Raw genomic sequence first — 10,000 nt, 5'->3', positions numbered from 1 at the left:
GTAGTAAATAATTTCTAAAATTCATGAACATCTCACTGCATGCTATTTTGATTCATATAGTATTTCTGTAGAAATTTCATAGAATTTAGAGTTATATTGCTACTAGTTTATGTGTTAATTGTGCAATCTGGACATTTAATGGTTTAATCAAGATTAAATGTGAATTTAATGTAAAAATATGCAAAACTCATCCTGTAAGATACATACATTTTCATCTTGCTGCTGTAGAAATTTCAAATCATTTGGAATTTATTTGCAACAATTTCACTTGTAAAACCGCTCATATGCTTAAAATTGATAAAATCCATGGAAAATTCGAAATTAATTGAAAATCATATAAAAATTCCTAAAGAACTTTAAAATTCTGTCACATGTTCACTCATTAATCCATTGAAACAGAAATTTTAGGATCTTTAGATTTTCCTGAAAAAATGGCCCGTGCATCCATAATCGTATCCCAATTGCAACTTGATCTTTGACAATTTGAATATTTAAGTTATAGCATGTTGTTGGCTCCGAGGTTAGTGTCCACGGAAATCCTGAGATTCTGCCAGGCAATAAGATGCTATAACCTAAGTATTAAATTGCACAAGGAAAGAGCGCACGATTCCCTCCTTTGGATGCCATTCAAGGCCGAAATTGGTGAACCCTAGAACCATTGGTAATCCTTAAATGTCTAGAAACTGAAAATCTTCGAAATCTGAAACTCATTAACCTCGAGAACTTAAATCGATTTATCTTGTGTCTTTCGGAACCATTGGATTATGGTTTCCAATCTAAGAACCATTAGAGCCCAATTTAGGAACACTGGTGTCGTGCCGTGTCCTAGGTTTTAGGGAGTCCTAGAGTTAGGAGTCCAGCCTCATCACGGACGCTTGCTATGAATAGCAACCGTACCATAGGTCTAGTTACACTAGTCACCCGATCTTTCCCTAGGACAAGCCTAGTAAACTAGGATGTAGGCAAAACCTGCATTAGTCTAAGGGACAACTTGCATTCAGATAAGAATCATATAGCATCTTAGATGAAATCCTAAGATAATAAAATCCTCAACTTGAATTAAATAATTCCTCTTAAAACTGTTGAAACAGTCAAATCCATCTAAGTCGGTGTCCTAGTTGAGTTAGGCATATGTAGCTTAGCTTAGGTGCACCGAACTACGTCGACTCTGATCCCAGTGAGGCTTGGGTACGTAGGCAGCTTGGATGTCTGACGGCATACCACCCGCGAGTCGGCACCACAACAAATTGTGGTGTTTTGTATATTAATTTTCTTGTAAATACTTAATCAAATCAGTTAGGGTTTTCCATGAAATTAGAATTCTAGGAGAACTTTCACGTAGAATGAATCCAGACAAATTAATAAATCAAGATACACATCTAGGATTCACATTGAAATTAGATTCTAGGATGCATGTCACTTAGTTCGCACATTAACATAGAGTTGAATGAGCCATTTAAAATAAATTTAAAAGAGTTAGCTTTTGGAATCGAAGACCGATTATCGGGCAAGAATGGTGCATGTGGTGGATAACTCCCCATACCTTCCATTCTCGTAACCAGGTAGCGAGTCTAGATTTCTGGTTAATTATGGGTCCTAGATCCCACATCTAGGTGGCGACTCTGTCAATCTCTTTCGTGTGGAATTCGGATTGCCTTAGTGATCCCAAGTTCACAGGAAAGACGAATTCAAATCAACAAATAAAATGCACACGCCAATCGCGTGGGAACGAGAGACCAAGAGAGAGCGCGCGGCGGCTCGCGCCCCACGCCCCTCTCGCGGGATCCGGGTACCACAGTCTGGCGACTCTGCTGGGGATCACCTAACTTCATCAAAATTTCAAAAGATAATTCATTTGAATTTAATTTAACTGGCTCATAAAAACTCTATACTTGTTGGATTAGTTTGTCTTGTTTTATTTTCTCATCACATTTTACTCGAACTTAATCTAACAAAACCTGAAGGCATCATAGATTGCGCGAACTTATTGCACACACTTACATCACTTGCATCTAAACTCTTGCATCTCACGTGCACACACGTCCTATTTTAGGAACCCGGAGTGTTATCTAGCATGGTTGACTGGGATTTCATCACCTGGTGCCTCTGTGCTAGAGAAGCATTCCACCCTTAGCCTAGTACCTTTATGGTACGTAAACGGATCTCTTGTTCACGTACTGATACGCCGGACACTGGTACAGTATATCGAACAGGGATTCGCGCTAAGGGAACTCTTGGCCTTACCCCTAGATTAACCCACACATGCATGTAGTATACGAACACATGTACATCACGTGTGTGAGCCTAGTTTAGGATATCCTACCCATTGGTGTCTAGATTAGGCCGTGGTCCATCTTCCAATGGTCACGATCGGTCCTTAGATACACGAACAAAGTCATGAGTCGAGATTCTCTCTCCACTCCGATAGATTAGGATTATGGTTGATGCCTTCAGGTAACACTGATAAAATGTGAAAAAAAAAAAAAATAATTTCCCTTTGGGGTTAGGATATAAATCCCATCATTTCCAAAGATCTCATAGGATTAGTCATTCATGATCTATCCGTTGAAAGCAATCTTATGCTATCTCATCTAATCTCTTGATCGTGCGTCTTTCATTCTTCTGTCATACAATTCGATCGTATCTTCATGCCATCCCCTAACTGGCAGGAGCAGAATCTCACAATTTTTTGATTATGCAATCTCATGATCTGATCATGCCTGGTCCAGATGATCCAATCTTGCTTGTATCCTTGGTCTCTTCCTCCTCTAGGGGCTACCTTTTTCAAGATTATTTTGCTAAGTCCTTCAGAGTTCACTCTCAGAATCCTTGAGCTAGGCGCATTCCCCTATGCGAATCAGTCATCATTGTCCAAAATTGAAAGTATCAGCCATGATGATGTTCAGAACGAACCAGCCTTCGCCGAGCCTTCAACGCCAAACAGTTGCAGCAGTTAAAGTTTTAGTCACTTACTATTTTATGTTGAGTCAGTCATCATGGTCAGTATAATTGTTGAGTCCGGTCTTACAGTTAAAGGTCAATGCCTAGTCCAGGCAAGTTATCTTCTGTTTCCCTTTCTTATTTAGAGTTGTGAATCCTGAGCATGTTCAGGATAGGTCGTCTGATGTAATAGCTTTTCTTTAAATAAAATTTCAGTCAGTTCCAAAAAGTTCACTTGTGTCTGTTCTTAAGTGTGCTTCTGATCTTAAAATAAGACTCCCTCCTCAAATGAGGACAAAATTGACGAAACTCCACTTGAGTCACATCAATTACTTGAACGAGAGGAGGAGCGCCAATCCCAACCTTTCAAAGATGAAATTGAAATGATAAACACTGGCACTGAAACTTTGATTCAGTGAATGCCGATTGAAAATACATTACCCTCTAAAGAGTGTGAAGAATTGATAAAATTATTTCAAGAATAAGAAGATTGTCTAGAAAAGCTACAACCGATACCAGGGGCAAGACATAGATGGAAAGCTCAAAGAAAATGAAGAAAGTGAGAAGATATATGCTATACAAGGGGCATAGAGTGGAAGCAACTTTCATATTTCCAATCAATGACCTTGGTTCTCAAATTCATAACATAAAGCCAACAAATTCAAGATGAAAAGTTCAAGAGCAAACAATGAAAAGTGATCATCAGATATAGAGAGTACGAATCCATAGATGGAGGATGTCAAAGAACAAGTTTCGCTCTATGAAAGTCAAAAGCACGTATTAGAATCTTGAAAGAAGAAGATCCATTATCTCTTACCTGGAAATGCCGTCAAACTCCGCGAAAAAAAAAACAAAAGAGAAAAATAATAATAAATAAATAATCAGTACCAGAGGGACTCTAGTAACCTGGATCGATTCCCAATTTGAACATCAGAAGGCCTCCTTTGGCCGAATAAATCCCAAAATCAGAACCCAACGTCAAAAGAATACTGGTTTGCAAACCCTTCGAGCCTAAATGAAATTTTCTTGAAAACCCATCAAACTAGGGGCATTCGCCCCGAACTACGCGAGACCTGATCCCTACACTGGGGTACGTAGGCAGCTCGGTTAAACTGAGTTCGGTCAATTCAAAAAAGAAAAGCAATTCAATCAATCCAAAAAAAAAAAAAGAAATTCAATCCTTTCAGAAAAAAAAGGGGACAAGTTCCTAAAGAAGAGAAGTCAATTATTCCAGAAAGAAGAAAAAAAAAAGAAAAATCAATAAACTTTCGAACAATTTATCTTCAAACTAGGGGCATTCGCCCTGAACTATACACGACCTGATTCCTACCTTGGGATATGTAGGCAACCTATTCACAGGTTCGGTCGAAATCTTTGTTGAACCTTAAGCCATTCTTTGAAAAGCCCTATCCTACCTATAAAGTCCTTTCGGTGTTCAGAACTAATGATCTAGGTCCCGAAACAAAAAAAAAATGATGATGAATAAAAAAAAATGGAGTTTGAAGATATGCTAGACTGAAAACCTGAAAGGGCGGTTTAGGCAAAATTTAAGATCATTCCCCTGTTAAGTTGAAAACCCGAAAGGGCGGCTTAGGCAAAAGCTAAGGGGATAGCCTGCTGAATCGAAAACCTAGAAAGACGGTTCAGGCAAAAGTTAAGGCTACCACGGTCCGCCAAGTTAAAAACCCTGAAGAGGTGACTTGGTCACGGTAAGAGAATCATTATAAGAAGGCTACAGCCAGTATGAAGACTGAAGATCAACTGAAGTTCAAGCAAATTTATAAGAAGGTTACAGCCGGTATCAGGACTGAAGATCAATTGAAGTTCAAACAAATTCAAGTGACATCCTCAAAACTGGGGGCATTGGAGCTAAGCAATCCTAGGAGTTGTAATTAAATCATTGAGGCATTACTGTTTTAAGGAAAAAGTCCAGTGTTTACCAATTGAAAAAAATATTCCTTGAAAGGATAGACTTACCAAATAAAACGTTAACTAAGTCAGAAGCATTACTGTGTCTGTCAGTGTAGTTAATCAATCGTTGTTATTCTATGTTCACTCCTTTAGAGCTCCTCAATCCTTTGAGTAGTGCCTTTTATCTAAGTTTTCTATTTAAAAAGAGTCAATCGTCATCCATATGTCCAAATGATGCAATTGTCTCGGTGAAGGAGGCCCGGCCTCGTCAGCTCCCTGCGATTGTACCTGAAAAAGTTCGAGAATCTAGTCAAACAGCTATATTTCAAAGATGATCAACCCAGAAGAATTCAGAAGTAGAAACATCAGAAAGCCCAGCTTCCGTAAAAAGATCATACCCCAGGAAGGCATCTTAAGCTTGGAAGAGCCTCAGATGCAATGATGGTCGAGCCAATTTCTCAGAAAGATGAACCGTTAAAATTCAGAATTTCCTTCCAGTTAGTTAAATACTTTCCTGGTCAAGAAATGTTTATCTAAACACCTATCAAGAGGCAAGTCCCACTTTTCCATGATTATATCCAAGAGAGCCGTTGTTCTAGATTACCAATTTCAAGTGTCTTGTTCAAGGTTTCAGTCATCCAAATCCCCAAAGACAAGACCAGCAGTCTCTTTGAGAAAAATCTTGTTGAAGTTTCATAAAAGTGTTTCTAATCCATTCTTGTTAGTAATGGTTCTTCGGTTTGCCGTTTCATCATTCGTCAAAGTCCTAGTTTCCGATATCTTTGTCAGGCACGATCTATAACATCCTCGATTTCATTAAGTTCAAAAAAATCAAAAATTCATCAAATCCAATCCTATGTCAAATTCAAGTTCATGAAAAATCTCTAAATTCTTCGTTATTGAATTCATCAATCAAAGCTATCTTGTTTCTTTGAGCCTGTTTGTGAACGGTGCCTCTTTTCTCGAGTCTATTTGTAAATGGTCTCGTCTTCTCCTTGAACCCGTTTGTGAACGGTGTCTCATTTTTCTGAGTCCATTTACGGTCTCATGTCCTCCTTGAGCCCGTTTGTGGACGGTGCCTTATTTCTGAAAAATCAAAAATTCATCAAATCCAATCCTATGTCAAATTCAAGTTCATGAAAAAACTCTAAATTCTTCGTTGTTGAATTCATCAATCAAAGCTATCTTGTTTCTTTGAGCCCGTTTGTGAACGGTGCCTCGTTTCTCGAGTCCATTTGTAAATGGTCTCGTCTTCTCCTTGAACCCGTTTGTGAACGGTGTCTCATTTTTCTGAGTCTATTTACGGTCTCATGTCCTCCTTGAGCCCGTTTGTGGACGGTGCCTTATTTCTGAAAAATCAAAAATTCATCAAATCCAATCCTATGTCAAATTCAAGTTTATGAAAAATCTCTAAATTCTTCGTGGTTGAAGCTATCTTGTTTCTTTGAGCCCATTTGTGAACGGTGCCTCATTTCTCGAGTCCATTTATGAATGGTCTCATGTTCTCCTAGAGCCCGTTTGTGAACGGTGCCTCGTTTCTCGAGTCCATTTGTGAATGGTCTCGTCTTCTCCTTAAGCCCGTTTGTGAACGGTACCTCATTTTCTGAGTCTATTTGTGAATGGTCTCATGTTTTCCTTGAGCCCGTTTGTGAACGGTGCCTCGTTTCTCGAATCCATTTGTGAATGGTCTCGTCTTCTCCTTGAGCCCGTTGGTGAACGGTACCTCATTTTCTGAGCTCATTTGTGAATGGTCTTTTTATTCTCCTTGAGCCCGTTTGTGAACGGTACCTCATTTTCTGAGTCTATTTGTGAATGGTCTCATGTTTTCCTTGAGCCCGTTTGTGAACGGTGCCTCGTTTCTCGAATCCATTTGTGAATGGTCTCGTCTTCTCCTTGAGCCCGTTGGTGAACGGTACCTCATTTTCTGAGCCCATTTGTGAATGGTCTTTTATTCTCCTTGAGCCCGTTTGTGAATGGTACCTCATTTTCTGAGTCCATTTGTGAATGGTCTCATGTTCTCCTTGAGCCCGTTTGTGAACGGTGCCTCGTTTCTCGAGTCCATTTGTGAATGGTCATGTGTTCTCTTTAAGCCCGTTTGTAAACGGTACCTCATTTTCGAGTCCATTTGTGAATGGTCTCGTCTTCTCCTTGAGCCCGTTTGTGAACGGTACCTCATTTTCTGAATCCATTTGTGAATGGTCTCTTATCCTTCTTGAGCCCGCTTGTGAAAGATGTCTCATTTTCTTTAAAAAAAAAAAAAAAAAAAAAAAAAAAAAAAAAAACCGCTTGAGAACGATCTTTGTTCTTTCTGTTCGGAATCCATTCGAAAGTGGTATCTCATTCTCTCGTTGCCCGTTTGTGAACGGCACCGCATCAGGATTTCTTATTATGTTCTAATTCTAGGATTTCATTTAGGGCCTTGCATTAGGTAGTAAATGTTTGCGTCTAAGTTCCGTTTGTGTAGAGTCTTTTGTCGATTAAAGCTACGCAAAATGGCTCTGTCATTTTGACTTTGGTATTCGATGACTACGTCATCTCTAGCAAAGAGGGGCATCTGTAGACACCCCATTTTGCTCTACCTTAATCGATAAAGAAATTAGGGTTTGTTTTCCGTCGGTTTTCCAATGTCTTTCTTTCCCGCATCCGTTTGTTACATTTCTAAATATTTTTGGTCGTTTCCGTCGTGTTTCGTATTTTCCCGCTAAATGTTGAGAAGGATTATTCAGAAAAATCTAAACCAGAGAGAATTGGGACCCGTTTGGTGGGCCCGCATTGGGTGCTTCGATTAAATTTGGATCGAGAAAGTTGGACCCATTTGGTGGGGCCGCATGATGCATTTTGATTAAATTTGGACTCGTTTGGTGGGCCCGCATTGAACATTTGTTTAAAATCGAATCAACCGAGGGCCCACATTGTGGGGCCCGCGTTGTGGGGCCTCAGTGGGGCCTCTTGTGAGGCCTCTTATGAAGAGCAATGATGGTAGCTCTCCACTAAGAAACATGATGGGCCCTCCACTAAGAGCAATAATGATGGACTCTCCACTAAGAAACATGATGGGCCCTCCACTAAGAGCAATAATGATGGACTCTCCACTAAGAAACATGATGGGCCCTCCACTAAGAGCAATAATGATGGACTCTCCACTAAGAAACATGATGGGCCCTCCACTAAGAGCAATAATGATGGACTCTCCACTAAGAAACATGATGGGCCCTCCACTAAGAACAATAATGATGGATTCTCCACTAAGAGGGACAACATGATGAGCTCTCCACCAACATATCTCTCTCTCTCTCTCTTTCTCTCCCTATATATATCTCCCTTCCCATCCATAAGAGGGAGGAGGAAAAAAAAAAGAAATTTATCTTCCATTATCTCTTTCTCTTCCATTATCTCTTCTAATCACTCCCTCCAATCCCTTTCCTCAATATATTCTTCCATCCCTCTCCCTAATATTCTTCTTCCATTATCTCTTCACTCCCTCAATCACTCCCTCTAAACACTCCAGAGAAAGCGAAAGACGGCGGAGCGGATCGGCGGCGGCAGGATTTTTTATATTTTTTTGGATTGGGCGGAGATCTTCACCACAGGTAGGTGCATTGTTCTCAAAATATTTCTGTATTTTTCTGATTTTTTCCGCAAATTGTGTTTTAAAAATGGAAAACTCTTCAAAAAACATCTTTTGACAAAGAAAAATTAAATTATATACCAAACAGATTCTAAAATTAATGGAATTTCGTGAGAAAATAATATGTTACTGATTCATTTTACCATGAATTTGTAAAGATTTTTGGAGTTTATTTGGTATATTATTTAATATTTTCTTTGAAACTTATCAGATTTTAGGAGAATTTTTACTAACATCAGATCATCATTAAAATTAATAAAATTTTTACAGTAGTCTTATCTTCCATATTACTTGTTACTGTAAACTTTTCGTGTGATTTGGATCTGTTTTAATATGGAATGTAGTGTTAATTTATAATCTGGTCTGGAAATTGTAAAATCCAAAATTGGTAGTAAATAATTTCTAAAATTCATGAACATCTCACTGCATGCTATTTTGATTCATATAGTATTTCTGTAGAAATTTCATAGAATTTAGAGTTATATTGCTACTAGTTTATGTGTTAATTGTGCAATCTGGACATTTAATGGTTTAATCAAGATTAAATGTGAATTTAATGTAAAAATATGCAAAACTCATCCTGTAAGATACATACATTTTCATCTTGCTGCTGTAGAAATTTCAAATCATTTGGAATTTATTTGCAACAATTTCACTTGTAAAACCGCTCATATGCTTAAAATTGATAAAATCCATGGAAAATTCGAAATTAATTGAAAATCATATAAAAATTCCTAAAGAACTTTAAAATTCTGTCACATGTTCACTCATTAATCCATTGAAACAGAAATTTTAGGATCTTTAGATTTTCCTGAAAAAATGGCCCGTGCATCCATAATCGTATCCCAATTGCAACTTGATCTTTGACAATTTGAATATTTAAGTTATAGCATGTTGTTGGCTCCGAGGTTAGTGTCCACGGAAATCCTGAGATTCTGCCAGGCAATAAGATGCTATAACCTAAGTATTAAATTGCACAAGGAAAGAGCGCACGATTCCCTCCTTTGGATGCCATTCAAGGCCGAAATTGGTGAACCCTAGAACCATTGGTAATCCTTAAATGTCTAGAAACTGAAAATCTTCGAAATCTGAAACTCATTAACCTCGAGAACTTAAATCGATTTATCTTGTGTCTTTCGGAACCATTGGATTATGGTTTCCAATCTAAGAACCATTAGAGCCCAATTTAGGAACACTGGTGCCGTGCCGTGTCCTAGGTTTTAGGGAGTCCTAGAGTTAGGAGTCCAGCCTCATCACGGACGCTTGCTATGAATAGCAACCGTACCATAGGTCTAGTTACACTAGTCACCCGATCTTTCCCTAGGACAAGCCTAGTAAACTAGGATGTAGGCAAAACCTGCATTAGTCTAAGGGACAACTTGCATTCAGATAAGAATCATATAGCATCTTAGATGAAATCCTAAGATAATAAAATCCTCAACTTGAATTAAATAATTCCTCTTAAAACTGTTGAAACAGTCAAATCCATCTAAGTCGGTGTCCTAGTTGAGTTAGGCATAT

This window comes from Tasmannia lanceolata, unplaced genomic scaffold (assembly GCF_043159265.1).
Source record: "Tasmannia lanceolata isolate RefF3 unplaced genomic scaffold, GAP_Taslan_0.1 ptg000036l, whole genome shotgun sequence".
NCBI classification, from domain to species: Eukaryota; Viridiplantae; Streptophyta; class Magnoliopsida; order Canellales; family Winteraceae; genus Tasmannia; species Tasmannia lanceolata.
This window is presented reverse-complemented; position numbering follows the sequence as displayed.